Source organism: Geotrypetes seraphini, chromosome 9 (genome assembly GCF_902459505.1).
Source record: "Geotrypetes seraphini chromosome 9, aGeoSer1.1, whole genome shotgun sequence".
Classification (NCBI taxonomy): domain Eukaryota; kingdom Metazoa; phylum Chordata; class Amphibia; order Gymnophiona; family Dermophiidae; genus Geotrypetes; species Geotrypetes seraphini.
The window spans coordinates 129,308,627-129,335,969 of NC_047092.1; the positions used below are offsets into that span (position 1 = coordinate 129,308,627).

The 27,343-nt window shown below is 40.0% G+C and overlaps 1 long non-coding RNA gene across 1 annotated transcript in view; it reads right to left on the reverse strand.

Annotated features, from left to right (window-relative positions):
- The window catches only part of LOC117366293, a 78,299-nt gene extending 53,429 nt beyond the window's left edge, over window positions 1-24,870 (reverse strand). Inside the window, exons 1-3 of the long non-coding RNA XR_004540554.1 lie at window positions 24,819-24,870; window positions 10,239-10,340; window positions 4,818-4,834 (exon numbers count right to left, since the gene is read on the reverse strand). This is a non-coding gene — a long non-coding RNA (uncharacterized LOC117366293). The remainder of the gene's footprint in view (window positions 1-4,817; window positions 4,835-10,238; window positions 10,341-24,818) is intronic.
- Between the last annotated feature and the right edge of the window lie 2,473 nt (window positions 24,871-27,343).

The following is a 27,343-nucleotide window of genomic DNA, read 5'->3' on the forward strand; positions in this document are numbered from 1 at the left end:
GGAGCAACTGATGCCGAGTTGTATTCAGGACGCCTCCCTGCTTGCCCAGCAGGGCGAAGTTCCCAGAGCCACAGGGAAGCAGGGGGAGTGTGCAGTTTTATCTAAACAGCCGCAAGGAGATTAGGACCGGATAAAAGCTGTTTCATATGTTGTTTGCTCATTTCTCTACATTTTCTGTTTATACCTTTACTGAGAAATTGTTTCTAAGTAAATGTTATATCCTGGGGAAAAAATGTATATTGAATTACTGATTGGATGATGTTCCTCCCTCCTTTTGGTATTGGAGGAATATATTACATAAACTTTTGAGGTGGGAGGCAGCCATGGCTTACTCCTCTCGTTGCAGGAGCAGAGACTTTGTCCGTGTCTGGTCTCCTTATTTGGACATCTTGCTTCCCCGGAGTCGTAGTCACATTTTGAACAGATTGCAGTTGTATCCTGCTCCACTTGTCTGACTTTTTGAATGGGGGGGGTCTGTTTTTTTTTTGGGGGGGGGGTTGAGGGTTGGGATGCATTGTACCTGGGAGGACATCAGATCCCAGTCCTCTTGGGGGGATCCCGGTTCTGTATCATCATAATTCTTGTCTGCTGTGTTGCATTCGTTGCTGTGTGGTTTTTCTTGTTAATAAAAAACAGATTTAAGCATAAAGCTGTTTCAGGAATATCTGCAGCAAACGCAAGTACTTTGGCTTTATCAGGGGCAACTAGAACTGAGTTTTTGCCCTTACCTAAACCTAAAGTTTTCAATATGGAAACAATTTGGGAGGCTATTTCTTATCTTCAATCTACTCTGGGAAACCAGATTCAGAAACTTTCTCAAAATTGTACTGCGGTACTAGCAGAAAATTTGGATTTGAAGAATAGAGTTTTGGTATTGGAAAATAAATCAAATGACTGTAACACCAGAATAAAATCATTGGAAGCGCAAGCAATAACGGGTTAAAGATAGTGCAAGTTTACATTTCAAACAAGAAATGGTGGAAAACTTCATCAGGAGAAGTAACTTGCGGATTATTAACTTTCCAAAATTATTTTCCATATCGGCAAAAGACATGTTTAAGCGTTACCTAAGTGAAGTTTTGAAAGTACCTGATTCCTCGCATCCATCTCGCTCTAAAATATATTATTTACCTGTGAGATCTAGATCTCAAAATCCCAATCAGCAGAATTTATCTTCAGATAGTTTGGATTTAACTGATTTCCTTGAGAGGTCGTAAACTGAGACTCAAGTGCCAGCTACATTATTAGTATAGTTTGCCATTGATTAGAAACATAGAAACATGACGGCAGATAAGGGCTACAGCCCATCAAGTCTGCCCACACTATTGACCCACCCTTTTAAGTCTACTGACCTCCTTAAGTATAATTATAATTATACTGCCACTCTACTGACCCGCTCTTTCAAGTCTATACCCTAGTGACCCTGTTCTTTGGCATGACCCTCGTAGGGATCCCACATAAGTATCCCATTTATTCTTGAAGTCTGGGATGCTGCTGGCCTCGATCACCTGCACTGGAAGCTTGTTCCAATGCTCAATCACTCTTTCCGTGAAGAAGTACTTCCTGGCGTCTCCACAAAACTTCCCTCCCCTGAGTTTGAGCGGATGTCCTCTTGTGGTCGAGGGTCTTTTGAGAAGAAAGATATCATCTTCCACCTCGACCCATCCCGTGATGTACTTAAATGTCTCAATCATGTCTCCCCTCTCTCTATGCTCTTCGAGACTGTAGAGCTGCAATTTGTTCAGTCTTTTTTCATACGAGAGACCCTTTAGCCCAGAGACCATCCTGGTGGCCATCCGCTGAACCGATTCAATTCTGAGCACATCTTTACGGTAATGTGGCCTCCAGAATTGCACACAGTATTCCAGATGAGGTCTCACCATGGCTCTGTACAATGGCATCATGACTTCAGGCTTCCTGTTGACGAAGCTTCTCTTGATACAATCTATCATCTGCCGTGCCTTAGATGAAGCCTTCTCCACTTGAGTGGCAGTTTTCATGTCTGCACTGATGATTACTCCTAAGTCTCATTTTGCCGTAGTCCTGGTTAAAGTTTCTCCATTCAAGGTGTAAGTTCTGCATGGATTTCCGTTTCCGAGATGCATGACCTTACATTTCTTGGCGTTGAAGCCCAGCTGCCAGATCGAGGACCTACTTTCTAAAGTATGCAGGTCATGCTCCATAGTATCCTGTAGATTGTAGCCGTTTACTATATTGCATAGTTTGGCGTCAACAGCGAATAAGGTTATCTTACCTTGAAGCCCTTGAGTCAGATCCCCAATGATAGGGAATGGATGTTAAAAATATTCTTCAAATATAAAGATGTTCCCTTCTTGTCTAAGAATGTTTTACGTCTGACACAGAGGAGAAGGAAACAGTTTCTCATACTGAGACCTAAGGTGGTTCAGTTGGGGGTGACCTTTGTTCTGAGATACCCTTGTAAATGTGTAATGATTTATAAAGAGAACAGATATGTTTTTTATGAACCACAACAGTTATCTAAATTTATTGCTTCTCAGGATAATAAGAGATAATTAATTCTGTCTCTCAGACCATTTATAAGGAATGTTCCATGGCAGTCGAGCCTCCTTTTGGTTTTCCTGGTTACATAAATTGTTTGTTAATTATCAGCAATTTCAGCACCGTCTTCATTTGATTGTGGACTGACTATATTGTGTATTCAAAATTTTCCTTGAATTTTGTTGACTTAATGATATTTCTAATTTCATGATATTTTTTCTCGTGTTTTGATTTTAATTGTCAAAATTATAAAACCAATAAAGAAATAAAGATGAAAAAAAGAAGAAGAAATAAGCAAGTACGGAATGTTTATGAGTCATAATAAGCATGTCTAGTTCCCATGTGCCATTATTTGGTGAAAAAGAAGTAGAGTCTCCTCCTGACACCCAATGCCTGACACCCAATGCTGCTTTGACACGCTGCTCCTGATTGGCGAGGCCCGACTTTAGTGCAGGAAGAGGCAGTCGGAGCATTCCAACAAATGATTTCCTTCACTCGCCAGTGCTCTGGCTGCTCTCTCCTGCCCGGTCATTCGTGGTTGGAAAATACTGCGAATGACTGGGACCACAAATCGCCGACTGTGAATGACCAGGAGAGTACTATATATCAAATCTCATTTCCTTTCCCATTGTACCTGAATATAGAAAAATAATACTGAAATAAAGTTAAGACATTTCAAGACTGATCTGGAAGTAGAGGGGAGAAAAGTGATCTTATTCAGGGAGTAGAATGGGAAGGAGTAGAGTATAGAGGTACATTCTGTTAAGTCTACTCAGTCATGGCCTATTCTTTGGGTATAGAGTTGGAATGGGGATGCATTTCTATGCTTTCAGAGATTAATGACAAATTTCCTTAAAATAGCAGAGTAGGTCACCACTAGCTTTTGTACACATACAGCATATTTAGGACTGAAGCAGTATCATTTGCGAGGGAAATATGCATGAACAACTGTGCCACATTGTGACTGGAAAACAGATTCAATAGCTATGTAAAGAGACAGCAGTACTGGCAATGATGTTATTTAGTCTTAATGTAACAAGAGAAAGGAAAGTACGGGGTTGCTGGCAAATAATTATATGGACCGTAGGCAATTTGTTTATATTTTCAGCCAGAAAAATAATAGAAGCAAGAGCAGGTGGTGAGGCCTGGGGCAGTCAGTGGTTAAGTAGATGGCGCATATATGAATGAAATGGGATCTGCTCATCTGGTGTGATTGTATCTAATGTTCTCAAGGTACAGAAAACCCCAAAAAACACTGTAGAGAGATGATATTTCTGAAATGGACTTTATTATTAAAAAAAAAATATATATATATATATATTTAAGCCAACATAGCAATCCATATAAAAACCTTAAGGACTATGGCTAGGGTCAGAGATATGCTAGGCTGCACAGTGAGAGGTATAACATGCAAGATCTAAATATGTATTTCCTATAGGAGTGGAGATAGAAAAGATATATGATACCAGATATTTAAATACCTGAAAGGTATTATTAATATAGAACAAATATTTTTACAGTAGAAAGAAAATTGTTAAACTAGGTATCTGGACATGAAGCCATAAGGACGTAGACTCCGAAACAGGAGGGTTTTTTATGGAGAGGATATGCTGGAACACCATCTTGGAGAAGTTTATCAAGCAAAAATCACATAGGAAATCACAAAATGTATCCTTAATAGCAAGAAGATAGAACTAAAGGATTGAGGTAACTTGTAGTAACAAGCTCTGGGGTAACTCAGTGGGAAGCAGAGTTTACAATAATGCATGGGAGTAATCTGCATGAAACATCAATAATAACCCTAAATAGATGACATGAGGTTAATCAGCGGTAGTTATAGCCCTAAACACCATGCTAGGCATATTGAGTAAGCTAATTTCTTTCTCCTGCCAAAAATGGCCAAATATAGTAGTTCACCATCTATTTACTATATCCTCATTACATGTTATCAAGGAGTTTCTTAAACATCAACGATCTTCCAAAGTCTTCTGATATATTATGATTTACTTGAAAATTATATTGTTAATCCTTTCAAATGTCTTTTTTCATTTCTCTTCATACAGTCTTATATTCTGGTTATGGGATATGACCTCAGTGGCTACTTCTGTACAGAATAAATCTGTTGAAAGTACAGAATTTCAGTGTAGCTAGCCTCCTCATTGGTCTTATCCACCTGCCTACCACTCAAATCTATTTCTTTGTCATTTAAAGTGCTTTTAGTAGTCATAAATAACTTAATATATAACTTAGCTTTAAAGTGCTTGCAGTATCAAAACGGGACTCCGACATGGACTCACTGTTTCAAGGAGATACTCTAGGAAATATAACAAAAGACAATCAAATAGTTAGAATATCAAATATTCAACAAGCGTATCTCTACTCTAGCTTCTCTTACCATCAAACAGACTCGCCGCCAGTCTCTGTTTCATTCTAACATGGCGGCGTCGTCCTACTAGCTACTTTAAATATCCTGAGATCATGTGACTTTTTGAACTAATCATAACAGGACACCCAGCTAAGCCCTGGAATAACTTTATTTATAAAACTTAGGTCAGAGACAGCCATTCAACCTCACTATTAAGTCCAGCCGGACTAACAGTGTTTAGATCAAAGATCCATCTTTGCTCATAATAATTCAGAAGATAATTTAAGTTACCACCCTCCCACCCAGCATTTATAACATCTATAACCCTTCATTTAATATCTGTTATATTGTGACCAGCTTCTAGCCAGTGGGTCACCATTGGGGCTTGCATGGAGCAGATTTGCATGCCTGCCACTTCCATTATATGCAAATCTATCTCTTGCATATTCATTAGGGATAGCCTGAAAACCCAATTGACATGGTAGTCCTCCAGGACAGAGTTAGGGACCACTGTGGTAGGGGACTATAGAGGGAATGGTTATATTGGTTATAAGCTAACTCAATTGTCTAGAGGATGATTTGTAACTAGGTGCTCCTCAGATTTTTTGAAACACTGGTAATAAGGGCAAACTAGTTTTATTGACTTTAAATATATAATAGGTATATTATTATGGCAAAGCAATTACAAAACTTAGCAGCAAACCTTATCAGTACTTGTCAGAACAATGAGATATCAATAGCAATACAACTTATTCCTGATACAGACTGCCAAATAAACAGTAATAACCTAAGGAACCATATGCCAAAGGTCTTGACTCTCACATAGCAATGCTTTCTTTCGTGCCCAGCAAACTATAGGAAGTATGATATAATGCTAACCTTTCCGGTCCATTCATTCTGGAAATGATAACAAAAAGTCACTTCTAATCTCTTTCCAAAAGTTTGGAAATCTGCTTTAGTCTTTCCAAAACTAAAAAACCAAAATCTAGACAATACTCAGCCAGCAAACTTTCATCCCATTGCCAGCCTTCCTTTCATTTCTAAACTTACGGAAAAAATCATACTGAATCAGCTCACAGAATTCCTCGACAAAACCAATGCACTACACCCATACCAAACAGGCTTCCACTCCAACTACTCCACTGAATTATCTCTACTAGGCCTTACCTCTATTATGCACTACTTTCATAATCACTGAAAATCTGTCCTTATCTCTCTAGACTTGTCAGCTGCCTTTGATACTGTTGACCACCACTTCCTTATCGACCGTCTCAAGAACTGCAGTATCACAGGTTCAGCCCTCTCATGGTTTACCTCTCATTTCAAAGACCGTAATTTCAAAGTCTACTCGAAAGAGAATATCTCAACTCCCATTATTCAAACTTTCAGCATTCCTCAAGGCTCCATTCTCTCTCCTTTACTATTCAATATTTTTCTTGCTCCTCTTCTCACTTTAGCTCAGTCCATCGGCTTTACTATCTTTGCTTACGCAGACGACATCCAACTTCTTCACCCTATTGATTCTTTAAATATTAGCGAAATATAAGAAATTAACACCAAACTAGATAAAATCAGTGACTGGCTTCACATAAACAGACTTTTCCTTAACATCAATAAAACCTGTGGTATACTCTTACCAATCAGAAACAATGAAATGATAAATAGACAAATCTATTAAATCTTGTCCGATAAAAATGGAATCACAAATAAAAATTGCTCGGAGTTATTCCAGACAAAGATTTAACCTTTCATGACCAGATAAGCTCTGTTGTAAAAGCCTGTTTTCACAAACTTCAGCTAATTCATTCCTTAACCTCAATTCTTGAAACTGATGCAATTACAACCCTTGTTCACTCACTGGTCATTTCTCATTTAGATTACTGTAACTTGCTATATAATGGAACAACTCAAAAAGAAGTACGTCATCTGCAGTTCATTCAAAACACGGCAATTAAACTTATCTATAAGGTTGGGAAATATGATCATGTCACTCCTCTTCTGCGAGAAGCTCACTGGCTACCTATTACAAACCGTATCACATATAAAACTTTAATGCTGGTCTACAAAATCAAACTTTCGCGTCTCCCATCTTTTCTCAATAAACTCGTCCCTTTTTGCCCTTCCCGGACTCTTAGATTGGCCGATCAGAATCTACTGACCATACCTTCCATCAAAGAATTCTATTACACTAGAAAAACTAATTTCTCCTTTGTAGTTCCTACTTTATGGAATGCCATGCAACTTCAACTCCGCCTTGAAAATTCACTCGACAAATTCAAGATTAAACTAAAAACATTTTTATTCAAAGACGCATACCATAGCATTTAAAATTTTTCTCCAACAGCTAGCAAACTAAAAACGAACCGCTTTTAAGAAGCAATCCCCTTTCCTGATGCTATATCCTTCCCCTCTCTTCCTCTTCTTTTAATTTGTTTTTTAATGATGTAATTATTAACTTTCCCTTCCCTCTTCCCCCTCAAGCTCACGTTCATACCTGTAATTTCTCCATTTAATGTTCACACGTCCCCTCCTCTTATAATAATTTATTTTTAACCTTTCATTTTTAACATTGTAAACTGGCCAGGTGTCCGTTGATGGTCGGTATATTAAAATTAATAAACTTGAACTTTAGATACACTTGGAAATGTCCATTGCTTCTCCAGGTGGCAGGTCTCACCTCTCCCTCTCTTGGAATCTAAGCAGATGTTTCACAGCTGACTCCTGGATAAGGTTGTATAAATAGAATACCTCTCTTCAGTCTGTGTTCATAGTGGAAGGCTTTCACAGCAATAAAGCTGGAACGCACAAAGCCCTTCTCTGAAACTAGTCTTAATTGCAACTAAGCTGCTACCTAGTACTGATTATTAATCAGTATGATGCATTTGTAGTTCAGAGTCATCTATAAGCAATGAGTGTGAGTAACTTAGCCCTTTTCAGGAACTACTTGTTGGCTGGTGAAGTAACAACTAACAGAAAAAGGTCTCTCTCTTTTCTGAGAGTCTCTCTTTCTTTCATTTGTCCAAGAGTACATGATATAAAGGACATCATATCACACATAGAACAGTCTTCTGACTGGATTAGCTGGGTACATATGGCACTAGATAAGACAAGGCCTTGGCTAATTAAGACCAGCTCAATGAACAATGCATGCCCAAATTGTGTTTTGTTTTTGTTTGTTTTTAAAGGAAACAAAGGATCTTAGATATCTATACCTATGGCACATGAATGTCAAATGGTAATATTTGGATGGTGGTATCATCTGATGCCTCACTGTTTCCTGGAAAACCTAATATTCTAAGTTGTTCCTCCTATTTTCTTTTGTCAATTCCTCCAGGCCCTCAACATGTTGCTCTATCTTCAAGCTAACTTGGAATGTAAAAGGAGATTTACGAAGGCCCAAATTGTTAATTTCCCAAAACCTGGGCATGACCACACCAGGATAAAAACTACTGTCAAATCTCCTTATTAAATTTAGATTATAAGATTATGTCTATACTACTTAATAAGTTGGAAAATGTTTTGTGTCAAATTATTCATAATAAAGTACGTTTCATGAGTTTATTGATGACCATATACATTCATTTCAGGACTTGCTCACTGTGGCTACTAGGAAGGACACCTTCACCATGACTATCATTAGATACCAAAAAAGGCATTTTACGTGGTGGGCTGGCCCTATCTATTAAGGGTGTTATGATGACTTGCCTGTAGTGAGCAATTTGCCCAATAGGTAGAGGTATTTTTCTCTTGTCCCATATTCAGATCAAATTACTAATTGTCATTTTAAAGATATTGTTCTAGGCAGGGAGAGGAGCAATACAAGGATGTCCTTTATCCCTCTACTTTTCAATTTGGCTCTTGGATGACTTTTGATTGAAATGATATCTGATGATATGATGAAGGGTATTACATTTCATCAGTGTGAATATAAGCTAATGACATTTGCTGATGACATACTCTTGTTCCTGACAAACCTGGGAAGTCTTTGCAGGCATTGATATGCATTGTACAAAAATGATCTTCCTTTTCAGGATATCAGATTAACTGGGGCAAACTGAAGTAATTTTGATGAATAATAGGGCAACCTGTAGGGATATGGGTAGTGCATGATTTAAGTGGGCCCCTGTACAGATTATGTACATTATTAAGGAAAGAGAACAATTAAAGCAAGTTAAAATGGATTCTATCCTTAGAGATATTAATAATGACATACAGCAATGGAATCCTATGATGCTATTGTAGTGGGGCCAGCTTAAAATTGTTAAGATGATGATAATGATCTTTATTTTATAAATCCTTACCTAATCTCTTTGCCAAATTCATATGGAAAAGTAAATATCCACACATTGTTCTTTGCACTCTTAAAGATGCTAAAGCAGTGGTCTCCAACACATAAGTCCTCCATTGCAGCCCTCAAAAGGTTGACTGAAATGCTCGTCAAATTCTATAAATGTGTTTATTTCAAACTTGGCCACGATATAGTAACTGCAAACAATCTCTTAAGTGTGTTACTCGGGTGTCTCACTGATGGAATTTTCTACTGTTGACAATCCAAAATAAAGTAGGTTTTTAAAATATATCCTTGCAGTGTTGTAGAATCAATATTAGTATTAATTTTTAATGTTTAATACCCAGACTGAACAAACAGGTCAAGGCAGATTACAAAATTACTAGAATATGTAATCTTGAAATCTCTTGGTGGCCCTCAGAACTTTTTCATATTCATACTGCAGCCCTTTAACTGTGAAAGGTTGGAGACCACAGTGCTAGGGAAAATGTAGCTGTTCTTTCATGATAGGAGGTGGGGTGGCTATCTGATTCTATGGATATTTTGATGCACTTCTCTTGATTTCAGCTGGAAAAAGCTATAGATCTACTAAACCAAATTGCATACTTGCCCCATTTGAAATGGCCAGCAGTTTTTCATGATCCTGAGTCTATAAATGCCGATGAAAACAAAAACAAAAAACTGTGGATACAGATGTTCTGGAGATAATTTATTAAACACTGACATATAAAAACATGAAAATTCAATTTAAAAAAGTACAATGATAAAGTGATATAAATCCAGATCATTTATATCCACAGTTTTTTTGTTTTTGTTTTCATCAGTGGATTGTTTTCACTGTGGATTATTGGGTTTCCCCATTTTTCTTTGTTGTGCTGGAGTCTATAAATGCCACCATTAAGGATTTTCAGATTTTGGAGAAGGTTCCATTTCTCCCTTTTGAAAATTTTTGAATTCTTACAGTCGTTTTAACACTTGTTTGCACATTAATAATACATCCATAAACTGGCCTGGCTGGCAAAAATAGGGATTATGGAGAATAACACTGTTCTCATGTTTACTGACCTTTCTGCCAGATACGGTGTTCCTCCATAGCAAATTTTCAAACATATCCAATTAAGGCACTGCTAATGGCAGGGTTGGGATATCAATTCTTTCCTAAAATATCTGAAATTGAACAGGAATATATTATCTCTTAACAATGGAACATACAGTGCCATGTCAAACCTCTATAAAATATTATGCAAATGTTCTTATTATATGTAGAAGGGTCTTCGAAAAGTCTGAGAAACTGACATTTATTGGGTGAGATTAAAGGAAATGTGGGAATCACTTTTGAAGGATGTTAATAGACCAACTTTGTGATCTAGTTTAACATAAATCTTCTAATATTTGGCCCATAGAATTTCCTGGTCTCCATATAAGTTATATAGGGCCAGCATCACAGACTAATTTATTTTGGCAATGTCATTCATCCACAGGCAATTTTCTATAGATATTATTGTCCTGCCATATGGGAGGTTGCTGAAAAGTTCTCAGCCCATCCAAGAAGAGAATGATGTGGATATGGGTCAATCAAGGATCTGAAACAATGGGTTCCTTTTACGAAGGCGCATTAGGGCCTTAATGCGCGGAATAGTGCGCACAAGCCGCTACCGCCTCCTCTTGAGCCGGCGGTAGTTTTTCGGCTAGCGCGTGCTATAGCGTGCGCTAATCTGGTGCATGCGCTAAAAACGCTAACGCACCTTCATAAAAGGAGCCCAATGTCAACTCATAGAATTTCATTTCTACAAATTAGCATTTAATAAGCATTATACTGCATACTTTTCCCTACTGTTACAAGTTAATGTGTAAACTACTTTAACTGTAACCACAGACAGTATATTAAATCTGTTCATCTTGGGGGAAGTTGCTAAGCTGAGGAGAAACTAAGCAACAGTAAAATGTCATATTGTACCACAGTTTTCTCTCCTGAATGGGGTGTTCTGTGTTCTAACCATGCAAAATTATTCAACATTGAGCAAAAACAGACTCTTTAACCTACAAAGTATGCTACTATTACAGATACTTTTCTTTAGGCAGCTGCTGAAGTGTGGGAGATATGCTAGAAATCTTGAGTTTACCTTTTAAGATTTATCCTAGTGAATCAGTCTATTTGATATCCAGTACATGATATGCATGTAGAATTAAATTTCGGAATACTAGTGACAGACATCTTGAGAAAAGTAGTATGGCTATTAGAGACAATTGCTGTAACAGTAATAACATACTGTATTGTATGTGTGTGTGTGTGTGGGGGGGGGGGGGAGGGTGCTATGCAAAATGGCGCTTTTGTTTAAAATTCAGTTCTATGTCTCTTTCTTTCTGCTCTTTACATGTTGATAGCCAGGCCATTCACAAACCATCCAACCAGCAAAAATAAACAAAGGCAAAGAAAGGGAAAACAGGCTTGTTGAGATATTGACAGCCCCATGACAATTTCTACCAGTTCCTCCTGCCAAGCCGTGAGACCACGGTTAAATATGACCAGAGGCTACCAAACTGTGGCCAGAATGCCACAGCTCCTTTGGTCATTCATTTATTTTTATAGCCCGTCCTGCCCAGGAACACAGAATGGGTTACAAGGATGCATACACAAAGTTTTCAGGAACAGAGATACGTACTTATTATCTCTCATCCCCATTCATTGTATATCTACCACTTTCTAGGAAGCAGATTACCTGCTGATTAAATTGCATCCAATACACTGGTCTAATAGGAAGGGTCAAAAGAATCAATCACCTGATGTTTAGCCCACTACAGTCAGTTGTTTTAAAGCTGCTGACCAATGCAATCTGAATCTAACCAGGATATTCTATGGCAGGGCACAGGAGTCACCGCATTAATCACATCAATTACATTTTTTTACAATACTGTCTTAAAAACACCCCAATGTGACTGAAATCAATTGTCCATATTCAAATCATATAAATCCAAGATATTATCCTTCTCTAGATACCAGCTATAATTTTTATTAATCGGGTCAGGGTTGGGGGAGGCTAGTGCAGAAAGGTATCCAGGGCTGAATAGCCAGATTGGGAGGAGAGCTGGGGTGCTGGTAGACTCCCTGGACCTGATACAACTTTTCCTATGGTAGCCACTTGGCTAAAGCATTTTTGTTTTTTAAAAATTATGCATGCTGTTAGTTTCTTGTGTTAATATAGGTTGGCCTTAGAGTAAACGCTATGGGCTCCTTTTACAAAAGTGCGCTAGCGTTTTTAGTGCATGCACCGGATTAGCGCGCGCTACCTGAAAAACTACTGCCAGCTCAAGAGGAGGCAGTAGCAGCTAGCACGCACGGCATTTTAGCGTGCGCTATATCGCACGGTAAGGCCCTAACACACTTTTGTAAAAGGAGCCCTATAAGTATATTTATTTTTGTAAACGATATTGTTTTGTGAATTGCTATTGTAATCTGTTTTGTTCATCATTTGTGTTATTCATCATTTATTGTTATTTGAAAATTCTAATAAAATTAATTGAATTAAAAAAAAAAAATTGTGCATGCTGCAGAATTACTAAACAGTGGATTTGAATTCATTTTAATGTGGTGTGTGGTCAGGGTTTCTGCAAGAGTTAACACTGCTCTGTTGCCATGTCTCGGTGGCCAGTCCATTACAAAATTGGCCCCTCCCATGTCTAAATGGTCTTCTTCTGGGCGTTTGGAACTTGGACAAAATTTTGGTCAAAAATGTGGTTTAAACATAAGAACATAAGAATTGCCACTGCTGAATCAGACCAGTGGTCCATTGTGCCTAGCAGTCCGCTCACACGGCGGCCCTCTGGTCTAAGACCAGTACCCTAACTGAGACTAGCCCTACCAGCGCACGTTCTTGTTCAGCAGAAACTTGTCTAACTTTGTCTTGAATCCTTGGAGGGGGTTTTCCCCTATAACAGCCTCTGGAAGAGCGTTCCAGCTTTCTACCACTCTGGGTGAAGAAGAACTTCCTTACGCTTGTACGGAATCTATCCCCTTTCAATTTTAGAGAATGCCCTCTTGTTCTCCCTACCTTGGAGAGGGTGAACAACCTGTCCTTATCTACTAAGTCTATCCCCTTTAGTACCTTGAATGTTTTGATCATGTCCCCTCTCAATCTCCTCTGTTCGAGGAAGAAGAGGCCCAGTTTCTCTAATCTTTCGCTGTACGGCAGCTCCTCCAGCCCCTTAACCATCTTAGTCGCTCTTCTCTGGACCCTTTCGAATAGTACCATGTCCTTCTTCATGTACGGTGACCAGTGCTGGATGCAGTACTCCAGGTGAAGGCGTACCATAGCTCGGTACAGCAGCATGATAACCTTCTCTGATCTGTTCTTGATCCCCTTCTTTATCATTCCTAGCATTCTGTTTGCCCTTTTTGCTGCCACCGCACATTGTGTGGACGGCTTCATTGACTTGTCGATCAGAACTCCCAAGTCCCTTTCCTGGGAGGTCTCTCTAAGTACCATCCCGGACATCCTGTATTCGTGCATGAGATTTTTGTTACCGACATGCATCACTTTACACTTATCCACGTTGAACCTCATCTGCCATGTCGATGCCCATTCCTCTAGCTTGATTATGTCACGTTGTAGATCTTTGCAATCCCCCTGCATCTTTACTACTCTGAACAACTTCGTATCATCCACAAATTTAATCACCTCGCTCGTCGTACCTATGTCCAGATCATTTATAAAGATGTTAAAAAGCACGGGTCCAAGCACCGAGCCCTGCGGCACCCCCCTGGTGACGCTCTTCCAGTCCGAGTATTGTCCATTTACCCCCCACTCTCTGTTTCCTATGCTCCAGCCAGTTTTTAATCCACGTGAGTATTTCACCCTCAATTCCATGGCTTGCAATTTTCCGAAGTAGTCGTTCATGCGGAACCTTGTCAAACGCCTTCTGAAAATCTAGATATATAATGTCGACCAGATCGCCCTTGTCTATCTGTCTGTTTACTCCCTCAAAGAAGTGCAGCAAGTTCGTCACACACGATCTGCCTTTGCTAAAACCGTGCTGACTGGTCCTCATCAGCCCGTGTCCGTCAAGGTGATCAATGATGCTGTCTTTTGTCAGTGATTCTACCATCTTTCCCAGTACCGAGGTTAGACTTACCGGTCTGTAGTTCCCCGGATCTCCCCTCGAACCTTTCTTGAATATCGGTGTAACATTCGCCACCTTCCAGTCTTCCGGAATCTTTCCCGATTTGATCGACAGATTGGCTATTAGTTGAAGCAGTTCAGCTATGGTCCCTTTCAGTTCCTTGATGACCCTCGGATGGATACCATCCGGTCCCGGGGATTTATCGCTCATAAGCCTATCAATCTGCCTGCATACCTCCTCTAGACTGACCGTTAATCCTGTCAGCTTTCCGTCTTCATTTCCAGCATATAGCCTGATGGGTTCCGGTATGCTGTGTACATCTTCTTCGGTAAATACAGATGCAAAAAATGTGTTCAGTTTGTCAGCGATTGCTTTGTCCTCCTTTAGTGCTCCCATTATTCCATGGTCATCCAACGGTCCCACCACTTCCTTTGCGGGTCGTTTCCCCTTAATATATTGAAAGAACGGATTGAAGTTCTTCGCCTCCTTGGCTAATTTTTCCTCATAGTCTCTTTTGGCCCCTTTTACTGCCTTATGGCACCTGCGTTGATGTTGTTTATGCTTGTTCTAGTTTTCATCCGCTTTTGACCTTTTCCATTCCTTAAATGAAGTTTTCTTGTCTCTGATCGCTTCCTTCACCTCTACAGTGAGCCACGCCAGTTCTTTGTTCTTTTTCTTCTTAGATCCCTTGTTGATACGCGGTATATATAGATTTTGCGCCTCGGTGACTGTGTCCTTAAAAAGGGACCAAGCTTGCTCTAGCTTTTTTACAGTGCTTATCCTCTTCTTAATCTTCTTCCCTACCATGAGCCTCATCCCTTCGTAATTCCCTTTTCGGAAGTTCAGTGCCATGGCTGTCATTTTGGATCAATGTTTCTCCCCTGCGTCCAGATCAAAGCGGATCATATTGTGATCGCTGTTTCCCATCATCCCTTCTACTTCTACATCTTGTGCTGGTCCTTGCAGGCCATTTAGAATTAAGTCCAGAATTGCTTTTCTTCTAGTATTTTCCTTGACAAGTTGTTCCAGGAAGCAATCGCCTACAGCATCCAAGAACTTGCTCTCTCTAATGCCTAGTTGCCTAGGTTCCAGTCTATTCCCGGATAGTTTAAGTCACCCATGATAACTGTGTTGCCTCCCTTGCAGTTGCGTTTAATCTCGTCTGTCATTTCTCCATCAATTTCTTTGGACAGCCCTGGGGGGCAGTAGTAGATGCCGATATTCGTTTCCAGGCCATTTGTTCCTGGAATTTTGACCCATAGAGACTAAATTATCCATCAGTTGTGGCGTGTTCTCTCCAGCAGATTCAATTTCTTCTTTGACGTATATGGCAACGCCCCCACCTTTTTGAGCCACTCTGTCTCTGCGGTATAGTTTGTATCCTGGTAGCACAGTGTCCCAGACGTTTTCCTCAGTCCACCATGTTTCTGTGATGCCTATGATGTCAACGATATCTTTTTGTGCTATGGCTTCTAATTCACCCATCTTATTTATAAGGCTCCTTGCGTTTGTGTACATACACTTGAGTTTACAGCTTTTTCCTTTCTTGCATTTCCTTCCCTCTTGTGTCCTTTTCGATCTCTCTTGCCTGTAATCCGGTGAGTTTTTCCCTCTATCTTCTTGCATGGTATCCTCTGGGTATACTAGTTTTCGAACCATTGACTCTCTCACTCTGTCGACTGTCGGCTTTCCCCTTCTTCCTAGTTTAAAAACTTGTCCACTTCTCTCTTGATGTTGCATGCAAGTAGCTTTGTTTCGTCTCTGCTGAGGTGGAGTCCATCCTTCATGTAGAGCTTGCTCTTCCCCCAGAATGTTGTTCAGTTGCGCATGAAGCGGAATTCTTCTTCCTCACATCAGCACCGCATCCACGCGTTGACTGCTTGCAGCTCCATCTGCCTCTTCTCATCTGCACTGGGTACCGGCAGGATCTCCGAGAATGCTATCCTCTGCGTTCTGGTCTTCAGCTTCCTTCCTAGCATCCAGAACTGGTCCTTCAGTACTTCCCTGTTGTAGTTAAATTGTTCCTATTGTTTGTCCCCACATGGATCACCACCGCCGTATCTTCTTCTTCCACACTGTTGAGGATCCTGTCGATATGGCACACTATGTCTTCTACCTTGGATGGACTGGTGGTCTGGACAAGCAATAGCCTGGACATCAAGATAGACAATTTTTGTCAAAAATAATAATATTCTAGATGTATTTTTCGACAATGGGCATTTTCCCACTGCCGACTTTGGGCATCTAATGCAATATGACCATATTTGACTTAGATGCTTGTTTTGATTATGCCCCTCCATGTGTTAAATTGTTTCTTTCTATATATTGTAAATGTTTTTACATACTAATTTTATTACATAGGTTTTGTTTATACGCTATCTTGATGTAGGAAGATTACAGATAAAAATTAAAAAATATGCCTGAGTAGTACGAAAAGAAGACTATGGTAATTCATTTTAATCAATTACATTACCATATTGCTATATTGATACTAATCCAGATAACACAATATTATGAGCAGTGCCACACTAACAGCACAGTAGTAACATTACATTTTACGGCTAAAGTAGACTAGACAATCATTTTTCAAATACAAATCATTGCCCTAAAAAAGCAATATAGTATATAGTATTTGTAATATCTGAAAAGTACTCATGTATAACCCTAGGAAATTTTCACCGTTGATAGAATATTTACTTTGTTTTTCTTGTCTAAAACTTATTTTTGATAAGTAAATATGTCTTATCTGCCATGATTCACAGACATCTTTATCATATGCACAACCAAGCAAAATTATTTTTCTAATTTATCTCTGAGAAGGAATAATCTTTTTACTTTTGCTAGTGAGATGCTGCTGTAGCTGTTGCATTTGTTTTAGAGGCCCTGAACTCTGGCAGGAAGTAGAGGGGTAGGAGAGAGAGATAAAGATGACAAATGAGCTATGCTAACATTTCGCTGAGATTCAGCCAGAGAAGAATATTATTTATTGATTGGTTCAGGGGGTGATATGACCCTACTTCCAATACTTGACTTTGACCTTGGTTTACTTTGAATAGAGACAAAAAGTACATATTTGTTTGGAGAGGGGTTTGTAAATGCTGCTTCAGTCAACTCTAGTTAAGAAGCATCCAGAAAGTCTTTTCACTTAGACTTATTTTTAGCTTTCTTATTAAGCTTTAGGTATAAGGTCAAGCTATGCTAGGCAAAATGGATTTTTTGGCATTTTGGCAGTTGATGCTTAAAAGCTACCCCCCTCCCCCAACAACTACCAGTTTTAAAGCTGCTGATTACTGTTAGATGAAACTAACCCTAATATGAAAAGTTCTCTGCCCAACCAACCAACTTCCTAAATTCTGAGCGTTATTTTGCCACTGTAGCTGAAAAGAGTGTTATCTTATTTCATTAACCCCCTTATACGAATGCATAGTGCGGGTTTTAGCGCTGGCAGTGGCAGTCTCTGCTCCGACACTCATAGGAATTCCATGAGCGTCAGAGCAGTTAGCACCGTTGCTGGCACTAAAACCCATGCATTTGTGAAAGAGGCAGTAAGTGCCAATTTGCAGAAACAAAATTCTACGTTTTGACATGGTTTCAGATCATTGATTCAATTGAACCATATCCACATCATTCTCTTCTTGGTTGGGCTGAGAACTTTTCAGTGCCCCCTTATATTCAATGCTGGACTAAGGGCTCCTTTTATAAAGCTGCGCTAGGGCCTCAATGCGCGAAATAGCACACGCTAAATTGCTGCATGTGCTAGCTGCTACCGCCTCCTTTGGAGCAGGTGGTAGATTTCCAGTTAGCGCGTGCTATAGCTAATCTGGTGCGTACGTTAAAACTGCTAGCGCTGCTTTGTAAAAGGAGCCCTAAATCTGGCATCCAACATTTCTGTCAACGTGGACATAGATGTTTTGCAAGTGCTGGCTGATATTTAGCTAACTGGGCAAAGTTAAGGTTGACTTTTGTGCAGTCCTACTTGGCAATATTTCTTGTATTTCTTCTGTTTTCTGATTATAAGAACATAAGAATTGCCATACTGGGACAGACAAAAGGTCCATCTAGCTCAGTATCCTGTTTCAAATAGTGGCCAACACAGGTCAAGATCCCAAGGAGTAAAAAAGATTTTATGCAACTTATACTAGGAATAACCAGTGGATTTTCCCATGCCATCTCAATAATGGCCTATGGAATTCTCTTTTATGAAATTATCTAAACCTTTTTTAAAATCTGTTATGCTAAATGATTTCACCACATTCTCTGACAACAAATCCCAGAGTTTAATTACACGCTGAGTAAAGAAATATTTTCTCCAGTTTGTTTTAAATCTACTACTTAGTAACTTCATTGCATGCCTCCTAGTCCTAGTATTTTGTGGGAATCTGAGCCTAACTGCACAGTACCATGGTGAACCACATAAAGATAGGACTACGTTTTATGCAGTCCTATTTATGTGGTTGTCCTAACTGCTTAATTGCTGAATATCAGCACTTAACCAGTTAAGTGCTGACTCCACCCCAGGAGTGCCTTCAAAATAGCCAGTTCTGGATTGGATATAAACTGGGCATTTTCAGTTTGCACTATCCAGTTAAGTGCCACAGAATATGCCCCCTTTAGCCCTGGACAAATGATTTAAATGGTTTGAAGCCATTTCTGGCTGTTTAAATTACATTGAATATTTATTTATTTAATTTGATTTATAACCCGTCCTCCCCAGAGAGCTCAAAATGGGTTACCTCCTTCTATATTCTAAAGTGTTTGACCAGTATTGTCCCTTGCATTATTTTTTTTTTTTTTTTGTAAACATACCTTAAGGCTATCATTTTACAGTTCTAGAAGTTCTAAAATAATTTCAAGTTTTGGATGAAGAACTGAACATGAAAGCATGAATAGTAGTGGATTGGATTCCAATGAGGATATATAGCTAACTCAAAGATTTGGGAAAGTGATAACAGCAAACAATCAGTCTTTTGAAAGCACAACATATGATTCAAGACCCTCATTGATTAGAATAGCATGTGTGTGTTTATGTAACCAGCCATCTAAGAGAGACCACGATGGAAGATTTCTACAAGTTTCTAGATCCAAGTTTCCAAGTTTATTTAACATTTTCTGTCCCACCCTAGGGAGAATGTTCAGGGTGTTTACAATCTAAAACATAATAAAATAACAATATAATGCACAAAAATAACCATACATAATACATAAAATTAGGGTTCAAAAGGAGAAATACATTAAATTTAGCAAAGAAATAAAAAATTAACATTAGGGATATTCTTCTGTTTTCCAAGATACCAATAGTGCTACACATTAAACCTGAGAATATGCATCTGAGAAAAGATAGGTTTTTACATTTTCCTTGAACGTATCAATGACTGCCGATCATCTTCAAGGACGTATCAATGACTGCAAGGATCATCTTCAAGTTTGCCTGCCTCTGCTTCAAAACCTAAACAGGTTCATCCCCAATCTACCTGTCGCACCATTTTGAATTTCCAGGCACCACCTGCACACGTAGTACCTACCTATTTGCCTTCCTATCCTTGAAGGGCTGTATCTACAAGAGATTCCTTGATAGATTTCTGTCATTCCAAGCAGGCAAATGGAATAAATGTCTAACCACCCTCATTTCAAATGCATCCTCCTACCAAACCTTCAGGAAATCAATTAAAACCTATCTCTTTGATAAATTTCTCTGATTCCCTTCCTGCCTTGTATCTCTAATATGCCTCCGGATATACCTGACTACTCTTGACTTGCTAATGTAACTTGAAAGTCTTTTCTGTAACATTGCTGCCTGTATACAGTCTCTTCCTCTGTAAACACCTCTGAACTGCTGTGGTATTGCGATATACAAAAATAAAGTTATTATTATTTAAGTGCCAATGGTATCGAATTCTAATACTTTGGACTGTTAATGTTCATATACAATTTATTTGTATGATGGAATTATAAGCAATTGCTTATTGGTAGATCTCAAATTTCTGCCCATTACATATGGGTTCAACAGCCATGCTAGATAAGGTCGCTCGTCTGTATTCAGTACCTTGAATGTAATAAGAAGTAATTTGTATACAATACGGTATTTCACAGGGAGCCAATGAGCGTTTTTCATGAATGATTATATATGATCAATTTTTGTGAATTACTCTAATAGTTGTATTATCTGCAATCTTTGAATATCCTTCTGATATAATCCAGCGTAAAGAGAATTATAACAATCGATTTGTTGAATACCATGAGAATGTACTAGGATTTTTAAAACCTCTAGAAATAACAAAGAGTAAATTGATCTAATCAGACGTAGTTTAAAGAAAGAATTTTTCACTACCCTTGAGATTTGTGAATGATTTGTATCCAAAATTACCCCTAATATTTTTGTACTGGTCACAGATGGGATTGGAGTATGACTTAGTTTAATTTGTAAGTCCTATTTATGTGGTTATCCTAACTGCTTAAATGCTGAATATCAGCACTTAACCAGTTAAGTACTGACACCACCCCAGGAGTACCTTCAAAACAGCCTGTACGTTCTTGGATGGGCTAGAAGACGATATGGAGAGCCATTTTCAAAAAGGTTGGCTAAGTCCGACTTGGACATTTCATGCAAATGTCCAAAGTCGGAAGCACAGAAATCGCTCAAAGTCCAATTTTTTTTAATCACCTAGTTAGAGGTCTTGGCCAACAGGACATCCAACCCTTAGGATACCTAATTTTATAACCCATTTTTGACCACAGAAATGTCCAACTTACAAAAGTCCAAATCCAGACCATTTGGATATGGGAGTGGCCATCATTGTGATTGATTGGCTACACAGACATGCAAACAGAGCAGTGAGATACCTTAGAGGGCACTGCTGTGAACTTCATATAAAGGATGCTAGAAGTACATCTCATAAAGGGTGCTAGAAGTACATCTCATAAAAGGTGCTAGAACTTCACATAAAGGGTGCTAGAAGTAATTTATGGAGAGTCCCCCCAAACCTACTAGACCCTCCTATCTCCCATCCCAATAGCCCTTGTGGTTACAGGTGGCACCTATATGGCAATAGGGTAGGGTTTTGGTGGCCTCACACTTTCCACCATGAATGTATTGGGAAGAGTGGCTTATGGGTTTGGGTTGCCTCTCTATGGTAACCCACCTACCAGGTTACTTAAGGCACCTTTGTGATGCTCTACTAGGGTTTCCCATACCAAGTGCTGCTGTTCTAGAGACAGATATGTACTTTTTCATTAACATCTTTGTGGGGTGGGAGAGGGTTACTTCCCACTGGGGAAGTGGGGGGTCATTACTCAATACCTCCAGTGGTCACCTGGTAAGTTTGGGTACCTTTTTGGGCACTTAGCTACTTCTAAAACAGGTGTAGCTCAAAACATCTAAATTCCATCTGGGACATCTTGGGAAAGGATTGATTATTATCACAAGACGTCCAAGTCTAACCCACCCAAAGCCCATCCATAACATGCCTCCAAACGCGTTAACATGCCCTGGAACTCTGGAGGCACATCAAGTAAAAAACCTCGCTAGACGTCCATAAAGTTGGCTTTGAAAATCAGCACTTGGACATCTCAGCAATTAGAACATTCATATGCGGACTTATGACAGTTTTTGGACATCTTTATTTTTTTGATTGTGAACACCCATAACATATATATTCCCACTCCAGTGAAAAGTGAACTGTTTCTGATAGAGCTATATGAAGATGAGCCTAACAAAATATACTTAAAGAAACTCCTGGACCAACACCCTATGCAAAACGTGAAAGAGGACAGCATGGAAACTACAAGAAAGCCTCATTTATGAAACTATCCACTATCCTATAAAAAAATAAATGTATGCCAAAACTGAGGCAAGGAGACAGATCCAATAAATTGGACAATCTCTTTTGAGGAACTTGATGCTTTTATTGCAATATTATATGCAAATGACTTTCCCATGGAAAATCTTTGATCAACTATATGGGGACCCAGATTTGTCACTGATACTTTGCCGCAAAAATAGACTCTGGAAATTTTACATTATGTATAGTTTTGACATAAGTTGACAAAATCAATTTGGTTGAAAATAGATAAATTTGTATTCATTTCAGATGTCTAGAACTATTTTATTGAGGATATTATTCCTTGCTATAAGCCAGGAGAAAACGTGATGGTTAATGAGCAGCTTTTTCCTACTAAAGCAAGGTGTCCATTTATCCAGTATATGACTAACAAACCTCATAAATTTGGAAACAATTCTGGCTCACAGCAGACACTGAAACTGAGTAGCTTTTGAAAAGCTTCCCATTCTTAGGTAAAAAAAAGTCTCCACTCTGCTCACTAGTCTTTTTCAGAACATATCTTCCTCAAGATGCTAGTCCTTTTCTTGAACAAGCTTGCAAACGCATGACTGTTTAATATTCAGACTTAACTGGCAATGGGTTAGCATATAAAGAAAAGTCAGCTATTTATGCAGTCCTATTTATGCACTAAACCTGGTCAGTTCAGTTTGAATATTGGGACCTAACTCCCACCCCCAGAATACCCTAACTCCACCCCCAGGACACCCTTGTCATATCTGGCTTTAATTTAGGTGCTAACTGTTCGTTTTCAGTGAGGATGACTGGTTAAGTGCCGCTGAAAATGAATGGGTAACTGCGGGCAAGCAATTTAACTGGTCAGTGGTGATTTTTGACTTGTTAACTCGCTTTGAATATCGACCAGTTATGAGTACAAGCATCATGAGGACAGTGAATCAATCATGAAGACAGGTTACACCATTGATAAAAAAAATTTCATGAGTGAATCTGTATAACACCATAATGATGAAGCTTGGAGATTGTAAATTTACTGTTTATCGAGGGACTGACAGAAAGAAGACACCTGAGACAGTTGCCTTTTACAATAAAACAAAATCATGGTTCAAAAGTATTCCATTCCTGATAACCATTCTTGTATTTTCACAACATCCTTGATCTGGATGCAATCAAAGCAGCAACGTTGTACAATACTGTTATCAGCATGAAGATAAGTTTATCCTTCCGTTAGCTTTGGAACTTTGATAGCATCACATCTTTTCAAGAAAGCATAGACTGGAGGAGCCACAAATGATGCAAATGTCATATTACAATGTACAACTAGGGAAGATTGTGGAGCCTACAAGACCTCTGTGTGTGGGAAGTAAACAACAAAAAAACAACAACCAACCTTTATTTTTGTACTTTTACTTGTTCAATCATTCATATTTTATTTTCTTCACTTCCAAAACAGGTCAATCCTGTTTTCTTTCTGTGCTTTTCTCTCCTCCAACTCCTTCTGTCCCAGGCTTCCTTTCTATTTTGCAACTGGTATGCAGTTAAAATATATAGTGGGTGGAATATATATATATATATATATACACACACACACACACACACATATATATATATACACACATATATATGTATACATACACATATTTTTACAGAAAACTAACTTTCAGAAGCAGGTATTTATCTACGTTATATAGAAGGTAATTATCTGTAGATTGCTACAGACTTTAGGTATGGTTCTAGTCTTCTCTAATGGATATTACTTTTATTATTTGAACCTGGTACTTTTTTCCAAAGTGTCAGCAAAAATAATTATAGAAAATAATAATGTGCACATTACAGAATGAAGGGAAAATTCGAAGTAGCTAAGAGAAACTAGAATAGTGATCATCATTCTATATTGGTTTCTCTTAATGCTGTCAAGCTTGTCTCTTCTTTGTACAGTTTTACTGGAACTAGATTTAGATCTACCTTTCACATATCACATCTTTAATGCTGAATGTATAAATCTGTGTTCTATTATTTATATGTCTCAAATTTTTAATCTCCAATATGTCTAGAATATTGCTGCTCATCTCCTGGCATACTCCAACTTGTTGTGTTCTTGTTTAAAGCCTAGTGGTTTAGCAAGTGTAATAAGCAATAAACTAAGGATGCAATCTTTCCAAAAGATATGCATATGTCGCTTAACAGCTTTCAAACTGTTATCTGCTGGTAGGATGCACAGCTCCAGACAATGCCTGTTCATTCATGTGTCGCCAGTGTCCCAGCTCATATGTCTTGCTATTTTGCATCCTCTATATGCTACAGCAGTGCCCCATGAAAGAGAGTGAGCCTAGCTGGGATGCAGAGGAAGGTTCATCACATGTATAGGAGGTCACAAAACAAGAAACAGTGGCTATGGCAGCCAGCAGGATCCTCAACTAAGGGCCTGCACAGGTGCTTGGAGATGAAGATGGCCATGTAAGAGATTGCAGATGATGCATCCCAAGAAGAGGAACATGGGAACATTCCATCTGATTAAGAGGAGGTGGAACTCAAGGAGGGCCTTGCAGAGAAAACTGGAGATTGAACATCCCCAGGAGTAGGTTGAGGCAGAAGATACCACAGAGCAAGACCTTAGCAGCCTACTGGAAAGGGGGGGAGGGGGGAGAGAAATGTTAGTCATGCATGCTAATAATATCTAGCATTATAAACCTACTCAATGCAGCCAGGTCCACCCCCCTCCGATGTAACTTACTTCTTCCGGAGCACAGCCAGCAGACAAGTCATCGAGGGACCTTCCTGCAGCTCAGCGCAGCTGCCAACTCTGTTGCAGAGAAAGTAAGTCGGAGGTAATGTGACCATTTATTTTTTTCATCAAAAGGGGACATCTATTAATTGACTGTGTATCCTTTCTTTAATTTATTTCTTTCTGCACTCAGGCCCAACAATTGTCCCTTTCTATTCCCTCCCTCCTTCCTTCCCATGTCCTTAGTGCCCCCAGTGCCTCCTTCCCGTGTCCTTAGTGCCCCCAGTGTCTCCGTTCTGTGTCCTTAGTGCCTCCTTCTCATGTCCTTAGTGCCCCCAGTGCCTCCGTCCTCTGTCCATAGTGCCCCCAGTGCCTCATTCCCGTGTCCATAGTGCCCCCAGTGCCCCCGTCCTGTGTCCATAGTGCCCCCAGTGCCTCCGTCCTGTGTCCATAGTGCCCCCTTCCCGTGTCCTTAGTGCCCCCAGTGCTTCCTTCTTATGTCCCCCCACTGCCTTCCAGATTTTGTCCACCCCCAAAGCCTGCCTGCCTACCTATCTCCCTCCCTTCCTGCCGCGCTAAAGCCAGCCAGCTTGCCTGCCTACATCCTTCCCTCCCCGCTGTGGAAAAAAAAAGCGTCTCTCTCCTTCCTTTCCCCCGATCCGCGCTGCTGCAATCTTACCTCCCCACTGCTGAAACTAATCGCCGACAAGAAGTCTTTCCAATGTGAATTCTGATTTCGGAGAGGACGTTCCGGGCTAGCCAATCACTGGCTGGCCCGGAACGTCCTTTCCGATGTCAGAATTGACGTCTGAAAGAAGACTTCTTGTCGCAGCAGCAGTGGGGAGATAAGATTGTAACAGCACGGACCGGGAGAAAGGAAGGGCAGGAGGACCCAGACCTGGCCGGCTGTGCACCCCTCCAAGCCGTGCACCCGGGGCGGGCCTCCCCCCGCCTATCCTTGGTACGCCACTGAGTTAAGGACTCCTATTACATCCTGCTTAATACAATCATTGATAAAATATCAGAAGATAAATGTGGATTCAAAAGTAATTATACAACTGCTTCTCCAAGATAAAAAGCTAGGAACAAACTTCACTATTTTCGAGCATTTCATTGGTAGCCACGCAAGACATAGCATGGTTCACGCATATACAGGAACTCATCTGCTCCAAAGCATTATGGATTTGTGGTTTTCATTAGAGAATGACACGGTGGCTCTTACCTGCAGCTAGCCATGGCTAGCCGCGGATAACCTGCCAAAACGGTGGGGGAGGGGGAAGTGCTCACTGTGGGCACGGGGACACCCATGGAGTGGTGAATGGCCTTGTCCACGTAGTTAAGGGAGGGAATGCGCGTGGTCACCGATCACATGCATCCCCCTTCCTCCTTCCTACCTACCGAATCTATTCCCCTCCCTCCCCCTTACCTTTGCGGCACATTGGTGTAGTGGGTTGCTCAGGTCGGCTGAGCCTGCCTGCCTGCAGTCGCGTGTGTGTGGTTGGAGGCTTCGCCTCTGACGCAACTTCCGGTTGCATCAGAAGAGAGGCTTCCACCCACACACACGCGACTCTGGGTGAGCAGGCTCGGCCAGCTTGAGTGGCTTGCTTTGATGATGTGCCACGGAGGTAAGGGGGAGGGGGATGGGGTATAGATTGGCAATGTACATTCACGCCGTTTGCTTTTCATGCCAATCTTCAAAGTTTTCAATTTGTTTTTAAATATTTCTCCTCTAATTGTGGACTCAACCAAGTGAGTTGGAAGTTTTCAGAAACCTGGCTATCTTCACAGATGCACTGGCTGTATATCAGTCCCCTTCTTGTAGCTTGCTTTGGAAATCGAGAGCAAGCTTCTCTTTTCTCCATTGTCATAGGAGGTAGTTTAATAAAACAATTTTTGCAAAGCATGAGCTACGACATGATGAAGTTTACATGGCAGAGTTTGGGTAATATGTTTGGGGGTTATATCTTTGGGGGTGGATAAAATCTGGAAGGCAGTTGGAGGACATAAGAAGAAGGCACTGGGGGCATTAAGGACACGGGAAGGGGGCACTATGGACACAGGACAGAGTTATATGTTTTTATGTAATTCTACATTGTAAACCGCTTAGATATTTGATTAAGCAGTCTAAAAAGTCTTTTAATAAACTTGCAACTTGAAACTAGAGAGTGGTAGAATTTGCAAGTATGTATGTAAGTTATACACTATGCTAACCTCTATGAGAACTTTAAATTTACAGGCGCACTCATAATTATATCTGCTTGAAAGCCTGTGTAAATGTCCACGTTGGCACAGTAGCATAGTAAGGAGGGTGTGTGTGTTTGGGGGAAGGGGTGGTCTACCCCGGGCACAATCTTTATAAGGGGTTCAGGCACCCATCCTCCTCTCAGCCTTTCTCCCCCTGCTCCTTCCAGATCCCCTGCAGCGCGTGGGCATCCCTTCTCTTCCCTCGTACCTCTTTGCTTTTCCCTGTGCGAGCAGCATTACGAGCTTTCTGCCCGTATCAGTGTCACCTCTCTCTGATGTTACTTCTGGGC